This window comes from Cydia strobilella, chromosome 4 (assembly GCF_947568885.1).
Source record: "Cydia strobilella chromosome 4, ilCydStro3.1, whole genome shotgun sequence".
Lineage (NCBI taxonomy): Eukaryota > Metazoa > Arthropoda > Insecta > Lepidoptera > Tortricidae > Cydia > Cydia strobilella.
Genome location: NC_086044.1, coordinates 4194762 through 4218776, shown reverse-complemented (window position 1 = coordinate 4218776; position 24015 = coordinate 4194762). Strand labels below are relative to the sequence as shown.

The 24015-nt window shown below is 38.0% G+C and overlaps 1 long non-coding RNA gene across 1 annotated transcript; it reads right to left on the bottom strand.

The window, feature by feature from the left end:
- Positions 1-17501: 17501 nt before the first annotated feature.
- Positions 17502-19148, bottom strand: LOC134741135 (uncharacterized). Its single transcript, XR_010127849.1, has 3 exons — positions 18716-19148; positions 18067-18190; positions 17502-17667 (listed from the first exon to the last, which is right to left on the bottom strand). It is a non-coding gene; the product is annotated as an uncharacterized LOC134741135 (long non-coding RNA).
- Positions 19149-24015: the final 4867 nt, after the last annotated feature.

Here is a 24015-nt window from a genome sequence, read left to right as displayed (position 1 = left end):
GGAAAAGACTGGAAAGAAATGGCAACAGACAGACAAAAATGGAAGAATATATTGGACAAATACTTAAATATAATAGAAAAAGGCGATTTGGAAGAGGCCTAGGTCAAAAAGACCTTACGAACATGCATATGGAAGATACACGTATATAAAGCAGAAAATAGAACAACATGTCACTGAATATAACCTACCTTTTACACTGTAAACTGTAAGCTCATAAAATTTCCAAAATCCACACAACTACCCTTTCCTTTTAACCAGTGCGTGTCACTGCTGCCATATTAAAAGCTCATGTCGGGGTAAATACCCCGACGAGCAAACACGGGGTAAAATTACCCTTATTTTTACAATATTTTGATATATTGTCGGTAATAACAGGCGGAGCGGTGGCCAAGTGACGTTTTCCAGTTGGAAATCGTGGACAAATGTGTTTGCTTAGTGTGAGGAGTTGTCGTGGGTGGGTGCGGCGGTACGATTGGTTCGTGAGTGAAATTTTTTCGAGAAGTGAGTTTTATATGTATGTTATATGACTCAATGTATGAGTAATTTTACGTTTTTGTTGATATTCTTGTAAATGGCGAATAAGTAGACAGAAGAGATTATTAGACGTTTTGTTCACAAAGTCTCATATTTCGAATTAAGTTTCACAAGTATTAATTCTAATTTTAAAATTTTTGTTATTCCTAAAGTCAATATATACTTATTGTTATCAAGTTTGTTCAAGATACCAACTTTTATTTTTAGATTTTTGGTACTTATTCGATCTTTGCATGACTGCGGCGTCGTTCTGGCAAGTATGGAACACATTCTATCTTTTAATATTACCTACTAGCGACCCGCCCCGGCTTCGCACGGGTAGTTCAACTAATTTACACAAAACTTTACAAATAACATAAAACCTTCCTCTTGAATCACTCTATCTATTAAAAAAACCGCATCAAAATCCGTTGCGTAGTTTTAAAGATCTAAGCATACATAGGGACAGACGGACGGACAGACAGCGGAAAGCGACTTTGTTTTATAATAAATAAATAAATAAATATTATAGGACATTCTTACACAGATTGACCAAGTCCCACGGTAAGCCCAAGGAGGCTTGTGTTATGGGTACTCAGACAACGATATATATAATATATAAATACTTAAATACATAGAAAACACCCATGACTCGGGAACAAATATCTGTGCTCATCACACAAATAAATGCCCTTACCGGGATTCGAACTCAGGACCATCGGCTTCACAGGCAGGGTAACTACCCACTTACTAGGCCAGACTGGTCGTCAATAGTAATAATATGTATAGTAGTAATAATATGTAGTGATAATAGTGATATGCCAATTTTACGTCGTCGTCGTCGCTAGTATTTTCCCATCCATGCACTTCACGCATTCAAGTATTAAATTTGCTAATGGAAAGTGTTCAATTTATATGCTCTAAATAGATTCAAGTTATCAACATTTATCAAAGTAAATGAACAATATTGAAACCCAATCAATTTTTTATTTTTTTTTCTCACTAAGCAACCGGCAGGATAAGCAGTTGGGCGTGTATAATACCTATTTGTAATTTTATAAGATTAAAAATCTTCGGTTATTTATATATATATATTATATTATATATTCACGTATTTATTTTATACTTATGTCTGATGATGAAAGTTTTTATTCTGCCAGCAATGATAGTTCGTCTTTTATCTCACTAAACTCACTTGACAGTTCTCACAACTTGGGCACCTTGGTATCACGCGAATTTCTCAACTCCAAAAACTTTAACGTGTGTCATATTAACGCCCAAAGCATCCCTTCTCACTTTACAGACCTGTTTGACACATTTCAGACTGACTTTGTCCACGCGGTACTTGTTTCGGAGAGTTGGCTGAAGCCTAGCCTTGACTCAACTTCTTATCCCCTGCCCGGCTTTGTTCTAATTAGAAACGATCGCACGGGTAAGGGTGGTGGTGGTGTTGCCATTTACCTCAGAAGTAACATTCCGTACAAAATCATAAATGTTTCGCCTTCTCTTTACTCTGGTTCTGCGGAATGGTTGTTTCTTGAGGTGAATGTCAAAGGAGTCAAGGCGGTACTGGGTGTAGTCTATTGTCCCCCTACGATCGATTACTTTTCCGACCTAGAGAGAGTTCTAGAGTCTATAGGCTCGGACTACGCACATCACATCATTATGGGTGACCTTAACACTGATCTCTGTAAGGACACTCCAAAAAGCCGTAAATTAAATTTCTTAATTAATTCTGTTAATTTCTCTTTTTTGCCCTTAAATCCTACTCACCATACGGCTTCCTCTGACACTTGGCTGGATGTTATTTTCACTTCTTCCCCTAGTAATGTCATAAAACATGGTCAGTTTCTTGCACCCGGTTTCTCCCACCACGACTTAATTTTCGCTTCTTACAATATCAAGCCGGGCAAGTGTAAACCTGCCATAATATACATGCGTAGCTTCGCTAAAGTTGACACTGACGCTTTGCTCCGCGACGCAGCCGCAATTGACTGGTCCCCTGTGATGACAGCTGCTAATACAGAAACCAAATTGTCTCTTTTTAATGAAGCAATATTAAAAACCTTTGACAAGCATGCACCGTTACACAGGGTTCGGGTCAGGCGGGCTCCTGCGCCGTGGATTACAGAGGGTGTGCGCATAGCCATGCGTAAAAGAGACCGTGCCTTCAGACGTTTTAAGCGTGACCGCTCTGATGAAAACTGGACGCTCTTTAAAACCGCCCGCGACAGGTGCAACCAGATGGTGCGTTCAGCGAAGCGGCGGTTTATTCATCAAAATGTAACCTCATCTTCCATGGCTAATGTTTGGAAGTTTCTGAAGCCTCTAGGTTTGGGCAAACCTGTAAGACAATTTGATAGTACCTCTTTCTCCCTTTCTGACCTTAACAAGCATTTCTCGTCTGCCCTCTCCGTTGATGACAATGTCAAAATTAACACCCTTTTTGAAGTTTTGTCCCTACCTTCGATTGGCGCGGTCTCTTTCTCTTTCTCACTCACTACCCAATCAGAGGTTAAGGCTATCATTAAGTCAATTCAATCCAAGGCAGTTGGTTGTGATGATATCGGCCGGTATATGATAGTATCTGTCCTTGACTGCGTGCTTCCTATACTGACTGATATCATCAACTTCTCGCTTTCTAACGGTGAATTTCCATCTCTCTGGCGCAGGGCGTTCGTCATACCTCTACCAAAAATCAATAACCCCTCTTTAGTAAGTCATTTCCGGCCCATTTCCATACTCCCGTTTCTGTCGAAGATCGCTGAAGCGGTGGCTCACAAGCAGCTGTCTAGGTTTATTTTCTCAAATAAACTTCTGAGCCCCTTTCAGTCAGGTTTTCGGCCGGGACATAGCACCTGTACTGCGCTGCTTAAGGTGACTGAGGACATCAGACGTGGCATGGAGAATCAAATGGTCACTGTACTTATCCTTGTAGATTTTTCAAACGCATTCAACACTGTTGACCATCAGATTCTCCTTGCCCTTCTTGAGCACCTCAATGTGTCGCCTGGTGCGCGAAATTGGTTCTCGGCTTATCTTTGCGGACGTCAGCAAGCGGTACGAGTTGATCGCGCTTTGTCGGAATGGTGTGACCTAGCCACTGGCGTGCCTCAAGGAGGTATCCTTTCACCACTACTGTTCTCCATATTTATTAATTTTATTACTCCTGACCTTCGCTGCTCGTACCATCTTTACGCCGACGACCTGCAACTCTATGACCATTGTAGCGTTACTGACCTAGCTGCTACTGTTGACAAATTAAATCTAGACCTCTTACATATCCAGCGATGGTCTGAGAAGTTCGGTCTGTTTGTCAATCCGTCTAAGTGTCAGGCCATTGTCATAGGTAGCGAACGCCAGCTCGCGAAAATAGATTCTACACCCCCCGTATATTTTAATGGCACTCCGATTCCTTACAGCCAGAGTGTAAAAGACCTAAGCGTCTATTTAGACAGCACCCTGAGTTGGAAGATACAGGTAGCTGAAATTTGCCGAAAAGTCACTGGATCTCTACATGCCCTTAACAGACTTAAACACTTTTTACCCGTTAAAACAAAAATATTATTAGCACAGACATTAATCCTACCCATAATTGACTACGGTGATGTGTGTTATCCAGACTTAAATGAAGAGCTCTTGAACAAGTTAGATCGTTTACTAAATAACTGCATTCGTTTCATTTTCTGTCTTCGTAAATACGACCATGTCTCCTCTTTCCGCTCTAAACTCGGCTGGTTTCCTATACGTGTTCGTCGAAATATTCGCATGCTTTGCACCCTCTTTTCTGTTATTAATGATCCCCAATCTTCCGAATATCTCAAATCTTTCTTCAACTACTATGGTGTTTCTCGTGTCCGTCAACTTCGCTCTACTGGCAACCTTTCTTTGTCCATACCATCTCACCGAACAGGTTTCATGTCCTATTCTTTCTCTATTCAGGCAGCTCGCCTTTGGAATAGTCTCCCTGTTAAAATTAGACAGTGTCCGAATAGATTTGCATTTAAAAAATCCTTACGTGAGTACTTTGCTGGCAGAACGATGAATTCTTAGTGTTTCTGTTTTGAAAGTTTCATCTGATATCTTATGTATTTGTATGTATGTATATTGTATGTATTTATATGAATATTATATATACAGATATATGTATGTATGTCTATGCCTGTCCATTATTTAACTATACTTGTATATATATATGTAATCACTATGTTGCACCGCCTACAAATTATCTGCTTTGCCCGAAGGTTGACTGGTAGAGAATGCCTCATAGCATTAAGTCCGCCTTTTGTACGATTGTATTTTCTTTTGTGCAATAAAGATTAAATAAATAAATAAATAAAACCCTTACTAAATTGCAAACATCCCCATGGACATCCACCCGGCGGCCTTGGCCGGCCATGATAGTATCTTTCCTTGAAAGTTTGAAGGTATAAAATAGTAGCGGTCCTGGCGGCCTAGCCAAGGTGAAGATCGCTTACGCTTTGCCATCGAATCGCTTTATGTCTCTCTATCACTCATCCATATTAGTGTGACAATGACAGTTGCGTTTCGTTTCGTTCGCTACGTTAGCGATTGGCATGTTGTCTACGGGGCCTGATATACCGCGGGCGATAGCTCATTCCACAGTTTAGCTGTGCGAGGCAGGAAGTTAATAGAGAAACGCACAGCTAAGGACTGCCTACCATCTAAATCTAAGTGATACAAATTGAAACCTTGTCGTGTAGAGTACCTAATAAGGTGGAAAGAGGCGACAACAATTTTCACCTCAAATTCGAACCCGCCCGCCCCTGTCTCGAGATCCCATAGTACCGCCGCACCTATTTGAGTTTAGATTTTTTAATGAACGCCGTACAACAGTCATTGTTTCGGTGTTTTAAATAATGGAATAAATTACTGTTTGGTTTCCAGCACACGCCAGTTTTATGGCGTTTTCGAATTATTGCCCGTGTGTTTGTACTCCTCAATTGCGTGGTTCATATTAAAATTAAACTCGTTAAGACTAGGCGTGTACTAAATACAGGGTTTTAGGGTACCGGAAAGGTATAAGATTTTTGTCAAAAATTTAATTTAAGATAAAAAAAAATCATCGCTGACTTTACTTTTTTATCAACAGGCAACTAATCAGTGTAGCTCGATGGTACTTACAGTCGCCATCAGATATATAGGAGCGGTCAAGGCGCTCACAAATATCTGAACACGCTTCTATTGTCAAGGCGATAACACTATCGCCTTGACAATATTGCGATAACTCTATGGCCTTGACAATATTCAGCGCGTTCAGATATTTGTGAACACCATCATGGCTGCTGCGATATATCTGATGGCGACTGTACATTAAATATACTTTGACAACAGTTTTATAAACATGTTCAATAAACATACAAGATTGATACAAAGTAGAGACGGACTGAGCTATATCAAAAAAAAAAATATTGATTGATTGATTGATGACATTTGACAAAAAATTATATAAAAAATAACGGTTTTAATGACAGTCCCTCACTTTGTTTCTTTCAAGTCTGTGCGAAGTTAAATTAGATAGACTAGTACCAAGATAAACATTCATAAAAATCATAAACACTAGTAAACGCACCCTAACAAGCCTAACTAATTGTGTTATAAAATACCTAATCATTGCCTACTGTGCTATTTGTATCACTACTTAATAACACGTTGCCTATGTCAACTTCTGATGGCTCCCGTTACTTGACACTACCAAATACGATTTACCGTTAACATTTTGTAAAACTATCCTTAAACCACCGACTTAGAATTCCAAATCGTTTGATTTTCTATTTCAAAACTGCATAGCGACTTATTAAATTACAAACTTAACTATACCATTCCCAAATTGGTATAACGCTTCTATTTCTTTTTAGTTAAGTTAGAAATTGGTTTGGCAATTCGTTTTTCAAGTGATAAAAATGTTGGTTAAATGGACGTGCTGCTTAATGACGTCATAGCACCCCCAAGGCACTCCAAGTATTAAAATGATAAACGTACTATCGGGTATGGAAATCTCTCAATTTATTATACGACAGGTCATTATTCTATTAGGTAAACAAAATTCAGGGGTTAATAGAGCCATTGGGTTATTAGGATAATAAAAGGGGGTTATAATGGTTGATGATATTATTAGCATGTTTTATGTGATTAGAATGTCATTTTAAACAAAATTGTGGAAGATAATGTTTAGGTACGAGTAGTAGTATCGAAACATGATTAACCAAAGATAAAATTAATAAGTAATAACCTATTAGTTTAATGCCAAAGAATAAAGTAACATTATTTCATGTACAAATCTAGTAATAATGTCAAGAATTTAAGATTTATTTATTTATTTAAGATTTATTATATTATTTTAAAACGGGTCACTCACGTATTTTTAAGTCGAATAGCTCAACATGTTATTAAAGATTTAAAAAGTACCTATCTAAATATTCTTAGCGTACCAAGACTGTACATTCTTCACGCAAATAAATTAATTTCGCAAGTTGACATAACTATTTGAACTATTTCTGTGTTTTGTTTTCAAAGATTACCGTGTGTAAATTGTGTAGGTGATAAAATAAAACCATGTTTATGATAATTGCTAGGGATAACTGTAAAATACGGATAATTAGAACCTAGTTTAAAAACTGGCCACCGTATTTTGCCCGCACCATGTAGCGTAAAAACATAATGCGTGTAAATACAGACGGGACCGCTCCTTTGAAGTCATCATCATCATCCTGCCTGTTGAGCGTAGACTGTTTTTCGTTGAAGCTCGTACGCCGAAGACTGGAACGCGCTGGCCGAAGTGAAGCTGCCGCTGCCAATTACCTCAGAAATACCACCACCATGTTACCGGGTTAGTGTGAGGGTTAGTAAGAACACTTATTTTAGGGTTAATAAGTTGTTAAGTGTAGACTAGTTGTTGATGGACTGACGAGGCTAGGTTGGGCGGTCATATTTATATGAGAGCGCGACCGCGCCCCGCCCACTGTGTCACGTGGGTGAGTTGTGCAGAGTCAGTTTCCATTTATTGGCCAATCAGCTTACGCTATTTTACAAAGTTAGGGAATAGGTAATATTTATTGTGGGACATTGATTCTTAATAATAAACATTGATTGACTTATAACTATGCACGAAATATAGAAATAAAAACATAAACACACAATGATTAAAAGACAGAAAATTACACAACAATAAAACACAAAATACAAAACAGAATATCTACCTATTTACACGTCAACTTATACCTATTCGCGACACTGCCCTTTTCCCAACTTTATTTGGGGTCGGGCCTTCTTCTGCGTCTGCGCCAGGACAATATGTCCCGTGTTGTCAATGGTGGGATGTTTTGCGTCTTCCTGGAGGAGTGGAGGCCAATTCAAACGTACTTGACATCAAAACAAATATCAAAAAGATGTAATTTTGCTCGGACTTGTCCGTACATCTATTAGCGCGAGCGAGACGCACTAGCGAATAAGAACAAAATGATATCATTTACATCATTTTGATGTCAAATGTAAGTTGTTTGAACGTGTTTTGCTCAATCACGCAGAAACCCCTGATTGAATATTTGTAGCACAAAACATTTTAGCGTACTCTTGTGCCTCAAAATTTTTCCCATAGGATTATCGTATTTTAATGCCACAAAGGAACGAATTGGAGTATCAGGAGTATGAAAATTAGTACTAAATAAACAGCGATTGAACTACAGAAGGCGAAGGCAGAGGCTGGTACGCACCAGGGTGCTGCTTATTTCGTCGAAATACGAAATACGCAACACCCTTACGTATTGTACATAGCTTATAGCTTTAGGTAGGTAATAACATTTGAGGACATTTGAGCAGGTGCTTAGATATTCCTCTACTCTACTCAATGGGAGTTTTCAGACAATAGTGTACCGAATTAGCGTGTGTAGTTAAGAAAAGTTAATCGCTGTCAGTTTTATGACGACAATTCAATCAAATTCTGACTTATATATAAAATATAAAAATTCTGTACTGCTATAAGGCCAACTTCGATGCATGCAATGCAACAAACGAACCAAGCAATTGACGCTGCCTTACCGTCCGCAATATGGGCTCGTGTGTATCCACATACGAGCAGTAATTCAATTTCGGGGTAAAGCGGTTATTTGTTGTAATAGCAACTCTGCTCTGTCTCATTCGAGTCCGGTTAGCGGAGACTGAAAGTCACAGATCACTTAACTTCTCATATGTGTGTGGTGGTCAAAAATCGTGGGTTCAAAGTTCAAACCTCGCCTGTGCAGAGCAGAAAACCTTTTTTTTTAAAAATGCAAGACAAATATTAATTCGGTCAGGATCCTTATCATGCATAGAAAAGAGGTTAAAGATTTTAAGTTAAGATGAAATTCTTTAGAGGACAGTCGTAACAATCGAATGATGGCTGCAGCAGCATTACTGTTGCAGCAGTACAGCGCTGATGTGGTCAGTTTTACTGGCAATTTCTTTAATAAAATTAGTGACAGTTTATTACACGTTTTATTGCTGCTGCAGTGATCATCCAAACGTCACCTTAATAAGACCGCATTAATATTTAGCCACGGACGGAATACGATTTTCGCTGACAATATTTTACGTGTGTAGAGAAAGACTGTGCCGGAGCTCTCATACTTTCTGGTAACATAAAAGAGTATTATGAATATGCTTCGTCTAATCTTTTACCTTTTTCCTGTGTATGATAAGGATCCTGACCGAATTTATAGTCGACTTTTTTTGCATTTTTTCGAGAACATGTTTTCTGCTCTGCACAGACGAGGTTTGAACTTTGAACCCACGATTTTTGACCACCACGCATATTTGAGAGGTTAAATGATTTCTGAGTTTCAGTCTCCGCTAACCGGACTCGAATGAGACAGAAGCAGAGTTGCTATTACATCGTGATGTCAAAAATTGATAGTCTGACTAAGCTAACTCATTTCATTTGCAATGACAAAGTGTAACAATGTCATCATTAATTTGATTTTTTTATGAAAATATGACGCTTATAATAGACTCTCTCACATTGTTTTGTTCATGTCAGTGTAAACATAGCTTAGAGAGCTTAGACGAATTCCAGTGCGCTTCGCGACTCTAAAACTCTAAAGCATTATTTATTTTGAGATCATCAAGGTTCGAATGTGCGGAGTCAATGGGACGTTATCTTTGCTAGAACCGCAACTCAATTAGTGCAATTTTTGAGGGCAGCATGTGTTTAATTTTGCACTGCGTTTGAGTTGCTTCTTTTGCCGTCTGCTTTGTGCTGTTGCTTTATTAGAGCTGTTTAACTGTAATGAACATTGTGTAACGATATGAAGTTAACTAATTAAGAAAACTTCTTACGGATGCAGCTACACAATACGCAGGCAAGCGAACCATGACCACAAACTTCCAAGTAGTAGGGAGATTTGAAAATTAGGGACAGTTGAGGTAAGTTTCAGAAGTATTTACAGCAGGACTCAAATAGTTTTGGTAATTTTCAAAATATTTCAGGTACCTACCATTTACTCCATTACTATTTATTTATATTTTTATTTTAGGTACATAGCATTTAATATTGTCTTCGGTTACCGCGATAGTTACTCATGAAATAAAACTATGAAAACGGATTATATCGCGTATATTGAATTTATAATACATCCCGACGTTTCGAACTCTTTACAGCGTTCGTGGTCAACGGGTGACTGAGGAAAAATTACAAAATGCAAAAATACCCACACACTAAAATAATGAACAATCATAGACTACAAACTTTAAGGCTGGTTGTACATGCAAAATCGGTTCATAAGGCTAGTTATACACTATAATTATTTTTCAAGTAAAGATATATATATATATATACGCGATAAAAATAAACTATGCCGGCTCCAACCCTACACCACGGACCCGAGAAGATTTAATTCCCTCCTAAATTGTAGGAGGGTATCCCAATATGGGACCGGCAACAAACTCGGCGGGACACATCTTTTCAAAACATCAGAATGTCCAGCATCATCCAACACTACGGTCTCACAGTCTATGTCTCGCTTGCTCCTTTATCAGGTGGACTACAGGATCCCAAGCTGGTGGTAGAGAAAAGCCATCTTCCCTATTAAAGTTTGGATATTTCTTAATCTCAATGGCCTCGCGCAGCATTCTGGGTATGTAACGCTTCTCCTTGGCAAGAACCAGAGGCTTATCAAACTTGATTGAGTGATTGGCTTTATCCATGACATGCTCACAGACAGCAGACCTAGGTCGACGGTGCTTGACATCAGCTATGTGTTCCTTCACCCGAGTGGAAATGCTCCGTTTCGTCTGCCCGACATATGATAGGCCACACTCACAGTCCAGCCTGTACACTCCTGCAGTCTGTAGAGGGGTATTGCATTTTACAGGCCTCAGGAATTGTGACATCTTCTTCATTGGCTTGAAATATGTTTTTATAGAAGCACGCTTCAAGATGTGGCTGATCCTGTCCGTGACCCCCCTGACAAATTACATAGCATTTATTTGAACACCTTACATAGCGTACTACGTAGGCGAACAACACGCGAACGCGAAGCGGCGCGGCGCGGGGTGAATCAATCCTTTGATACCCATAGAAGTGTTCTACGTGGGCGATCTCGTTGCAAACGCGAACGCGGCGCGTTCGCGAGTTGTTCGCTTACATAAGACGCAGCGTTAAAAATGCCAACTGTAGGTACATGTCTAAGCCGTCTAAAGGGGCTCACTGAGTACCAGTCCGCCGGACGACATGCGGCCTGTCAGTTGTTCGAAACTGACAAACTTTTGTTCTAACTGACAGGCTGATGTCATCCGGCGGACTGATAATCAGTGGGCCCCTTAAAAGCCGCATTGTGCTTTCCCAATGTTACAGTGCGACCTGTGAGACTATTCATATGTAGGTTCAGACTTCGGTTGTTGTGCTGTAAGTACTGGACAGAAAAAATCGTTCTCGAAAAAATACAAGATGTCTAAAAATTCCTTCTGGATCCTTATCACACACAGATAAGAGGTAAAAAGTTAAGTTAAAGATTAAAACGAGGAAAGTTGACTATTATATTTGATGGCCTGTCATAGTCTAAACTAGGTATGTAGTTCAAATAAAACTTATAACTAGTTTTGTATGCAAAGTTGCTATTAAACTAATAGTATGTATGTATGTAAACACTTTATTGTACATAAGACAGATTACAAACACAATAAAAGAACATAAATATATACAATGTACAAAGGCGGACTTACCCCTATAAGGGATCTCTTCCAGTCAACCTTCCTTCCAGTCAGTAGTATTCCTGACTGCGCATAAAGAAACTTCCTTCTTACTCCCTTAGATTTAGTTTTCAACCAGGAAGCAAATTTCTGCCTTCCTCTGGCATTCATCCAAAATGAATCTCTCATCAGCCCCAGGTGGCATCGATCGGTGATTTCAGCCAATCGACGGACGAAAGGACGGGACGGGCCAATTTCTTAGTAGATACGGAGCAGCTGCGACTACGTAGTTAGAGTAATGAGATTTTTAGCTCCAAAATCGAAGTGTTCGATGGATGGGACGTGTGTCGTACAACGTTACGGATTACTTACATTTGCCGTGAGATATACGATACATATGTTACAGGAAATATATATTTTTGACTGTACCTATCGGTAAATAAAGTGTAGGTAGTTTCCGAGTTTCTTTGAGAAATACGGATATCACTACTTAATAATATTGATTACTAGTTTCCGACCGAAGTTTTGGTTTTTGTTTCGGTTTCGGTATAAAAAACCAGTTGTCCACCACAAGACTGCCGAACGTTCATGCCTCGCCGAAACTGTATTTTCTTTAGTGTCAAACAGAAGTTTCGGTTTCGGCATAGAAAATAAGTTTTGGCCGAAACTAAAGCAAATCCGAACCATCGATATAATCGATATGATTTTTAGGGCTAAATAACTATACAAAAGTGTAAGTAATTGATAACATAAACGATTAAGGATCTCCCTACATATGTCGACGCGGAATCGGCAAAACCTTTATGTCTTCGCAATAAGAGCGAAAAAGTCGTCATTCGGCTCGGCTCCCATCGGCCAACGCCTGCCAACGCGCCGAGGCCTGCCGACGCGCCGACGCCTCTTTCGCTTTTATTGCGCAGACATAAAGGTTTTTTCTATCGGCTCTCGCCGATTCCGCGTCGGCATATGTAGGGAGACCCTTAAACATTGATAGGTTTGCAGTTGCAATGTATGTAACGAACATTTCAAAATATCTGGCCGCAAAATTAGTACTGTCAGCAAGAAAATTTACAGATCAGACTACTTGTTATTGCGTTAAAGTTAAAGTTTTAATAGTTATTTGTTATACAAGGGTGCAAAGTTGTATTTTACCCGCGAGTGTGGAATTGAAACATGAGCAAGCGAAAGGATTTTATAGTTGAACCACGAGCGAAGCGAGTGGTTCTAAAATAGAATCCTGAGCGTAGCGAGTGTTTCAACACACGAGAAGTAATATACATTTGCACCCGTGTGTAACACAAAACTTTTCCCCTCACTATAGCGAGGAAAGTGCAACATCCACAGGCGTTAGATCATCTTCATCACTGGAATCACTAATTTTTTTACGATATTATAACAGAAAACACTAGAAATTCGATTTTTACGTGAGTCGGTGAGAAGAACAGTAAAAATTTTGTTGACAATGTTGACATTTCTGTTCTGACGTTCAGAAATGTCAACGATGCGTTTTGAAATTGCATCGACTCAACTTGTGCGTTCAGAATTATATTTAACATCATTACAAAAAATCTAACGTTTCCTATGGAATTTTAAGGTTTATGACTTAAAATTATTAAATAAAGCTAAATTTGGTATTTTTTATTAGATTATCAAACCATTTATTAAATGATAATTAATATCGAACGAACCATTATCATGAGCGTTTTACGTTTTGTTATCTGTCAAGCTACTTAAACACGCTCCATACAAGGTCAAATTACTTTCCCCACTAGTGGATAAAATGCGTTTTTCCCCGCTTGTTTTAAAGGATAATAGACGGCTTTCCGAGCTAGTGAGGGGAAAAAGTTATTGTGTTAAATATGTGATGTGTTTAAATGTGTAAAGAAAAATAAAGTAAATACACTTTATTGCACCACAAAAGAAAAATTAAAAAACAGATTTAATGTAAATAAATAAAGGTAGCAAAAGGTAGCAGACAGGCAGGTGTGTGTTAAGGATGACTCACGTTAGACCGGGCCGGTGCTTCCGGCGCTTACTTTTCTATGACATGAAAGGTGATCACGTGATGCTTCCCATAGAAAACGAAGCGCCGGAAGCTCCGGCCCGGTCACGGCCCGGTCTAACATGAGTCATCCTTTAGTTAGTGTTGTAGTAAATGATGTAGAACAATTAGACTATAAGAACGCGAACAGTAGTTTTCAGGATGGCAAATGCTTTTGGAGCGTTGTGTCATAATGCTATTATTGATGCTAACTATACCAAACTCCACGGAACACATTCAACAACAGGACCAGCTTCCCGGGGATTTGTTATGACCGCACTAATTGTCCACATCCCGCGCCTGAGGTTCCTTCCTCATTAGCGGTGTGACGTCAGTGTGGATGCGACCTAATCAGTTGTAGCTCAGAACAAAAGTGACGTTAGTTAATGTGAATGTGTAAGATAGGAGGCTTTTTAAGTGTGAGGATGGCTCTGGTTAGCCATCAGTGTTCCTGAATGGTAACTAGACTGAAAGGATGGATAATGAATAGTCTAAAGAAAGCAGTGGTAGTATAATTGTATAGGTTGAAAAGTATTCCTCAATTAGCCAAAGATAGTCTTAGCAAAAGAGCAAGTTTTTCTTCTCTAGAGCACATATAATGTAGGTATAATATCGGTGTGAAGCAAAGTGTATTGCGATATTATATCAAATCAATGTAAGATTTTTAATGATTGAAATTCGCTACTATTCTGCATTTAAATTGACGTTTGGGCGTATACCTATTTTATGAGATTTCCACGTTATACCTATAGTTTTGAATCTTATACTTTTTTAATGAATTAAAGTAGGTAACTTTTATGTACGTGGTTACAAAGTTTCTTAATTAAATTCTAATTTTTTTATGCTGTATCTACTGAAGATAACCTAACACCTACCGGAAGTTTCGTTCAATATCGCCATGACTCGGGGTGGCATGGTGTTCATAGCGTTTACCGCGAATGCCGCGATTAGAGAAGACGCTGGGATTGCACAGCCCTGGGCACTGTAGGCATGATCACTTTTTCTTTCGTATATGCCCCCTATTTTAAGTTTACATAGAATAGAACCAAAATTCTACTATGACTGTAAAGTCAGCTAATGCTCTGGTCAATAATGGAGCCAATGGAGGCAGATTCCCGTACGGTAACGTTGCAAAGGGTTATGCATTGAATATTGCGTGCTAAGACGAAGCGGCTCATGTTACGAGAAAATTGTCTTTATCAATACAAAATTCATGATGAACAGACAAATAATGCCTTTACCGGGATTCGAACCTGAGACCTCCTGCTGCGGAGGCAGGGTTTGCCGATACCGACTAGGCTAGGAGGCCGATATATCTTTGTAGACAAACCATTGTGGTTAGTCTAAATAATTCAACATACATTATTTCTGCGCAACAACCATGCTATGTCTCTATCTGGCCATTAAAAAAACTAAACAAGGCCAAGTATACATAATTATGCGCGAAATCCAAAAAGCAAAACATGATAACTTCTTTTACCATAATATTTTATTGTTTGAAAACAATTCGAAATTACTGCTAAAGTGACAGTTAAGACTGTAAAATCGCTTTGCTTACCATCAGGCGGGACGTATGCTTGTATGCCACCGACGTAGTATAAAAAAAATATCGCTTACACTTTTGTTTTGCACCGACACAAGAACTCTGAGGCATACGGAAACTTCAATTCGAAATCTTTGAGATTCAAATCGGCATAAATTGAGTTAAGAGGAGAGCTGCTCTGAAGGATTTCAGAGCTGAATACTGCATTCGGTTTCAAATTACGCCACTGTACAGTATATTAGTCAAATATATTTTAGAAAAACCGGTCGTGCGAGTTCGTGTAACTCGCACACCGAGGGTTTCGTACAAACTTTAAATTTCGTCATGTAACTATAATCACGAAAGACTTTTGATCTGACCAATCCCAAACACACAAACCGAATTTATATCCAATAATATAAATTGCAATTGCTAAGCATAATTGTGTAAAGCGCCATCTGTCGGCAAATTGGCTAACAAATTTGCGCGACCTGTATGTATATTGTATATGTTGATCTTTCAGTGATAATTCTTTATCATGTGATCCGATTTCAAAATTTTTCGATTTATTTGAAAGAAGGTGTTTTAAGTGTAATTTCATAGTTCAAGTATAATAAACACCCGCAAAGGGGCTCAAATTGTACGTTAAAGTAGTCAATGCTTTTTGATAATTAAAAAAAAAGTTTTCTAGATAGAAGTGTGATAATATTTTTCCTGTAATATTTATGATAACGTTACCTGCATAATACAGGTGCTTGGTATTTTAGGGTAAGAAAGGAATAAAACGACAATAGGTACTCTGCTAAATATTAATTTTATTTGCAAAATAAAAAAAATTGTCCAATATATACCTGTTTTGACTTAAACAAAAAAAAATTACTCTAAAAGAACTCAAAACGGATAAAGTAAAGAATCTGCTTGAATAGTCAATCTTAATCAACATCAGCTGTAGCCGTGCCGTCTGATCCGAAGCCGCACGGGGAACTCATGTCCAACTTGTAAAAGCCATAGTTACCAAGGGTGGTACCCCAGGAGTTTTTGAAGAGCCAGTAAGACTTGCCACTTGCTGCATCTGTAACATAACAATATCGGCTGTTTTTAGGGTTCTATACCTCAAAAGGAAAAACGGAACAGTTATAGGATCACTTTGTTGTCCGTCCGTCTATCTGTCAAGACCCTTTATTTCGGGAAGGCGTGGAGAACCTATCAAGTTGAAATTAAAACCGTATACTCAAGTCTCAGTCCCTTCAAGCTGTGAAAAAATCAAACTTCTAAGTTAACGTAAAAAAAAGATACGGCTGTTTATGCCGCAAGAAACGTAAGTAAGTATATTTCGACACTCTCAAGGGATTCAAAATGTATGGGGTACTTCCCATTGACCTAGAACTATAAAATTTGGCAAGTAATATCGACTTAATTATATCGAACGTGCTATTTCTGAATTAACTAAGCTGTTACATGAATTGAACCATATAAATGGGATGGTAAAATTGCTTCTTAAACGGGTTTGTTCCCGTTTATTCATGACGAAATCCATAGCAAATCGCTGCATAAAAGAAACTTTTGTTTAACATATTAGGGATTTGTGCCAAATCAGGTGAATCAAGTTCCATATCTGCTATACGTATAATTATGTACCAACATAGAGGAATAATCAAATAGTCAGAATTGTTAGAACTGCTCGAGGCGCAGCCACAGTGCGATTTGTTTGTGAGTGCGATGGGGCGAGTGATAATGGAATGCAAGAGGATATTAGAAAGAGAGATGCCTGAGAGTACCATATCATAATTTATACCTGTTCTACTTGCTTTATGTTGTTAATGTATTTCAATTTATGCCGCTTTGGCATCAGCTGTAAGGTGCAATTTGTTATTTGAAATAATAAATAAATAAATAAATAAGCAGACTGTAAAAAAAATACACGTTACCTTTGCCATACCCTATCAGCAATACGGCATGATTAATTCGTGTTTGACAATCGCTTGGGCTACATACTCCGGGACCGTGACATGCCTTAAGCCCAGCACTCGCAAATAAAGCTGAAACATCAAAACAAAACAATTTAATGATTAGTAGTAGTAGTTTCCTTAAGAAAGCCTCCATGATGATGCGTGAGTCATCTAGCGTTCCTAAAATAACATCAATCGCGTCTTGATTCAACCCTCTTTCATACTCACAAAGCTCCTAGAATTGCAGGGTATTAAACGAAAGCATTAGATTACATTACTCACTAACTGCAAGAGGTGCACCATTCTGCACAAGAGCTCCTTTTAGCGTTTCAGTATCGGGGGTATTAATAACTTTTCCACCGTTAACTTTAACTTTGCCTTTGCCGGCGTGGCATTGTTGTTTTTTTCCAGCATATGGGTAGTCCATCTCGGTCATTAAACTTTTACCAGTCATGTCACTGCAAAGCATAGAAACACACGTATTGAATTATAATAATTGGATATAACATTTTGGAAAAAGCCTACATTCTTTTTCCACCCGTCCGATTTTGTACTACTAGTAAAAGGCCAGTATCTCAAAAAGCAATCCAAGTTATCGCCTACGACGTCTGCTGAGTCCACGGTTTGAGTCATGGGGTTCCCACTCCGTGGTTGTCTTGGCCCGACCACCAGACATGACCAGCCTCGTTCAGCAGCAGATAGCAGGGACAAATTTATAACAGCGTTGTCTTGTTTGCGTTTGTTAAACGTTATACAGGGTCATGCCGCCCTAAATGCATATACCTACGTACTGTCTCCGTTCCGTACTGAGTTAATAAATATTGGGCCTTACGTCAAGCAGTCCGGTAAAAACTTACTTCATTGCATTCGCGGGCAATCCACCCCTGTAACACACTGCTTGAGTACAATCTAGAACTTGCTGCTCCGATAATGACTGAAGGTCGCCACCGGACTTTTTGGCATGCATGCCTTCAATATTTCCTGTAAAAAAACGTTATTAATATTTTCACGTCGGGATCCAGTGTGTTAAGTGCCTAACACATGACAGACGATAGCGTCATCTGTGTTGTTATAGTTTGCTATTGTATAAACTATAAATCTTGACTTGCGAAGTTGTCTATACCTTAGTAAACTCAATTTAAAGTTTAAAATGGGCAAAACCGGGTCATCTGCCTACTCCTCCTAGTAGTAGGCAGTAGGCAGGTAGTCCCCATTTTCCTCCAGAGTGGAAAAAGCATCGTCAATAATCAACATCGGTACCTAAATATAGAGCACTAGAGATAGAGAAGTGTCACTCAGCTTTACACACAGCCTACTTGCCACTTACGTTTCCAAATCTACCCTCGAGAACTTGGCTCTGACGACCCTAGTCTGACCGGTCGGCTAAGAGGCAAGTATATTAATGTCATCTTATCAATAAGGAGTGTGACTGGTCCGCTATAAATATTAAAACAATTTCTGAAACAACCTTTAACTTAACTATCAATCAATTTAAAAAAATATTACCTATAGCGGCAAAAATGTAACAATCATCGCATTTTTCTCGAATTTCACTTTAGTGACTAAATTTTGATCACGGTAATCCAGCTCTTCCGGGGCATTTAAAATAAATTTCTTCTCCACTTCAATTCCTTCCGTTGTGTTTCTAATTGTAGACAGATCTAATGGTTTGAAGTCTTCTTGGTCGGCAAATCGAGTAATTGCAAACCATATATCTGTATATTTATTATTTTTATTCCATTCGTTAATATTTTCCAGTGTTCTCTTAAATATCTCAAACCGCATGCGGAACTCTGCGGCGCTTGCGTATTTTCTTTCGTATTTTTTTATAATATCAGCAAAATATTCATCAGCTTTTTCTAGGTCATACTGAGGGTACCAGCACAGTGTAAAGTTGAAAAGTAAAAATAACGTTAAAGCGTGTAGACAGTACATGATAAACAAGTAGTTAAGTGAAGAATAAATCAATATGTTCGCCTTATATACTAGTTTTCCTATCAACCTAACATTTTTAGCATATTCTTTTTTTACTGTTTTGTGTTATCTTTAAGATTTTAATTATCTAAATTCCATTTAATATTCTGTGAATAAACTACAATGTTTAACCTAGTTATATTTTATTGACGTAAATATTTACAATATTGCTTGTTACGAGACTTACGAGCAGGTAATAAATGTAATATTCTTGCCAAGTTTACTTATACGTGTTTTTTGTTCCTTGAAGCCCATTATTGCCTATTATTTATCGTTTCCTGAGCATTTTTTAATATATTTTTTAAACTATCTCTTCAAACGTGGAATACTGTCGCGTGGTTTAGGAATTACGCTTCGGTATTCGTCAGCGATTAAATACCCCGAATACCCTTAATTCCTAATTTTAAACAGTAAAAAACCCAAAATCGGATCAGAAAATGACGGAGTTGTGAAATAAAAATCATAACAAAAATAGTTAATAAAAAAGTCAAAAGGAAATTGAACTCAGTTCAAAAAAGTGCCAAGTGCGAGTCGGACTCGCGTTCCAAGGGTTCCGCCGTACATTACATAATTTAAACAATGTATTTTTTATGTGAAACGTGAGTGAAATGTCTCTAAAAAACCCGTAGGGGTCGTATCAAAAACTAAGTAATTAAGTCCGGCTCACGCTTGACTGCACATTTTTAATATGTTTTCCTGTGATCAGGTAAACATTTATTTTATGTATTTTTTTCAAAATTTTAGACGCAGTAGTTTCGGAGATAAAGGGGGGGGGGGGAATAATCATTTTTTGCCTATTTTCTTGAATAACTTCTAAATTGTTTATCCTAAATTTATAAAAAAATATATATTTGAGATTCTCACAATGAGCTCTTTCATTTGATATGTAACACGATATATTTAGAAAAACTTTATTTTTTAATTTTCTCATAAAAGTGGCCCCGTGTTTAAAATTTATTTGTTTACGATATATGTCCGTCTTTGGGTCACAAACTTACATATGTATACCAAATTTTTCAACTTAATTGATCCAGTAGTTTCGGAGAAAATAGGCTGTGACAGACGGACAGACAGACAGACAGACGCACGAGTGATCCTATAAGGGTTCCGTTTTTTCCTTTTGAGGTACGGAACCCTAAAAATATAAAATAAAACTACCGAATGGTTTTGTTTGTCCTAGCTCTAGAGAATATTGCAAATCCGGAGGCGTGGAGAGAGAGTAGCCGCCGTCGCCTTATGGAAGCACATGCAGCAAACCATGCAGATCGACCAAAAAACAGACGCTATGGTGGTGAGGGTGGATACAATGCAAGCGTTTTCATATATAGTACAAGGGTGGAGGGATTGCAAACGGGATCTGTTGAAAATAACGGATTTCGGATATAACATCGATGAAGGGACCACTCGTCGTTATATCCAGAAGTCGTTATAGGCAAAGGTAAAGAGATAAAGACTTATATATATAAATTTAAATCCGAAACGTGAGTACGTTTCGAACGAGTGTTTTCGCTTTACTCCTACCTAGTTATTAATCTACCTAGTTATAAACAAAAGGTCACCACAGTTGCTAAATGAAATCCACTGTATGTTTCCCATTTTTGCTGATCAAAATAAGAAACAGTTCATGTTGTTGGTGAATGACACATCTCTAAGTACATATTATTAATATTGTTAGATTGTTTGTGTTGTTTAGGTATTTGCCGTCGGCCGATCGTAAAATCCGCCAAATCATGAAATTCCTAGGCATATCATGAAACGCTGCCATTTCATGATTTAAACAGCAACCATCGTTCAAACTTCATCGTGTCTTTGTAGTGCAATACCAATAAATTAATGGATATAAAAGTTTCCTATGAACTCAAGTACGTACAAAGTGAATACAAAGGTAGCGCCATAGATTTCCGTGTAGCGTGTCGGTCGGAATTAGCGTCCGGTGTAACTATCCCGGCGCCCGTAAATTAGGAGCGCTACATGCGCACACCCTGTTCCCACTGTACTAATGCTAATGGGTGCAAAAGACAGAGAATAACATTCTCTTTTTGAATCATGGATCATGGGTAAACTAGTGGCTTTGTGAACTGTAGATCTCTTAAAACCGCCATAGCTAGCCATTTTGAAAAATATTACTGTAATAGTCTGTACCACATACGTGATGGTTTTTCTCTGGGCCCAAAATCGACGATCTCCTTTGGTAAGTAATATCTTATAAGTATGCAAGCATATTGACATTTTTAAACAAAGCTGAAACCAAGAAACGGAGCGCTTCTACAAAATAATGCATTTACCTTTCAGGCCTCATCAAGGTCCTCAAGTAACGTAGTGATCATTGTTGAAATTCTGTGAGCTGTACCTAAGTAGACTGCGCCGCCCCCCTGGTTCCGCCATTTTTTTTTATAACTAAATTGACAAAATAAAATCCATCTAATATTTTTTCTCAAGCTAAAACGGAGACGCTTCAACAAGCGTGAAAACCCGAGCATTGCAGAATTCCCGCTGTAATCTCGTGCCGTGCCGCCTTAGCCAATGGAGACGGACTATAAAGCATGGGCCATAGAGTTTTAATCAATCTGCACGAGCGGTGCGGGACTGCAAAAATGGCCGCCAGGTTAGTGGCTTAATTAAAACAATAAGGAAAATTGCTGGCCTGTCCGCTGTTGTCTATGCCTTTTTTGCTAGACGGATTTGCGGTTTTAGGCGATTTATTTAACGAAAATTATGTAACTTGTGAAACGGACACAAAAGTTTATGTAACATACGACCAAAGACTGTAACTCCGTATAAGATGAATGAAGTCTAAGGAAAAAACGTGCCTCGGAAATCTATAGCGCATGGCGCTTACACCTTTGGCCTATTCTCGACTAGATGGCGTTGACTGTTTTATTTGTTATTTAACAAATTTAACACATATCTGTGAAAGAACACCAAATCAACACAAAATCATATAAAAATAATAAATACAAATGAAAAAACATTTATCCTTATATATAAACCTTTTTGGATATTTTTATACATTTTCATTTTTAGTTTTAATCGTGTGTCGATAGATGGCAGTAAAACTGTGGCTACAAAATTTACTATGACAGTAACACTATCCTATACACTGTATATTCTATCGTTGGTGTTACTAAGTAGGTACCTACTTAATATGTATTTAAAATTACTAACCTAAACATTACAAGCTCGTAATCCAAAGAGGATTAAATAGTTTTTACTTTTACCTATCAATTATAATTTGGAGACGGTTAAACATGGAAATGGTAACTTAGGTAGGGTAGGTAGAAGTTGTTCTTGTATTCACAAAAACTTTTCCTACAATATTCTAACCAAAAATTAGAATGCAGTAGGTAGCCTGACCGAAAACGCCACTTGACTTTTTAAATGCGGTCTTTCATACTTTATATGATCGCAGTAACGTGGAAAAGGATATATATTTAGCCGCAAACTAGGCGTATCTAGTCTGTACTTTATTTCTGGTTTTATCATAACACCCACGGATTTATTTGAGCTATAGTGAATACGAATATTTTTCGTTCTGTGTAGGCAAGCCTTTGTTAATATTCATCCAAAGCAATCTTATTTACAATCTTTCACAATAATACCCCGAAATCATAACTCGTACGCACAAAGCACGCATGAGTTACATTCCATAAAATAAACACTCGCATAATGTAGACCTCACGCTCTAAAGTAATGCGAAAAAGCGCCGAGAATGGGCCCCTGGGGTACTCCAATCGGGTATTTGCCCCTAGATTGTTTTGAATATTGTTTCGGTCGATGTACTCATGATAACGGCATGTGCTTTTAAACTAGCTATGTGCAGCATTTACGATTATTACGGTGTCTTTATTTAATCTGTCACACCTATGACATATGTATAGGAAAGTTATGGTCAAAGGGTTGGAACAAGACTGACGCTTGAGCTGTCAACTAAATTATTGATTTATTTATTTGAATATTAAATTAAAATTAGTGACGGAATAGAAAGAGCAGGAAAAGGGGAAGTAGTGGAACATAAAATAGGCTATTAAAAAAAGACAAAACCCTGAGTTGAAAATATTTAAGAAAATCATGGCTTCGTAAGAGTCGGTTAGAAAACCTATCAAACTACTTATACAACACTCCCGCGTCAAGTCGAAAACGCATTTATTTTACACCTCTCGTATTTAAATGGTTTCAAAACATAATCAACAAGAAGTAAAAGGTTTGTCTCAACAAAAATATTTGCTGCTAGCTGTTATTACAGAAAACAGTCAAAGAATCGCTCTTTAGCTGTCAACTTCATCTGGCAAAAGCCACCAATTTAATTTTGCGTTCCTCAAAATCCAGGGTTCTGTTTTAACACAATGGAATAAGAATGAAAAACATAACGATTCTGTTTTACACCGTACTAGGGCATTCCGTTGTCAACCGCAAATTTATGTTAGTTTTTCTCTGTAGTACACTTATTTACATTCAAAAAGGGGTTACGAAAAATGGAACTCCTTTGAAAATACTAATTTACATGGTAAAGTCTACCTTTGGGCGTTTGTCATTTGTTTTCGAACGAGCCCCGGCCCCATACAGTTTCGGATTAAACAGAACCATGAAAATTTTACCAGCAACGAAGTCTTTAAGACAGTGTTGTAAGGTTGATTATTGAATATATATCTTAGCTGTTTACTTGGTTCTTGTATTCGTGAAATCGTCTTGGTATGTTTTTTAAAGCAGATCAATCGAAAGATTGGGCGATTTCTTTTTGGTTTTAGGTTCGTTTCAATCGTGGAAGAGGAAATATAATGAGCAAGGACGAGAGACTGTATTCAAGTTATTAAATGTTAAGTACCTAGGTATAT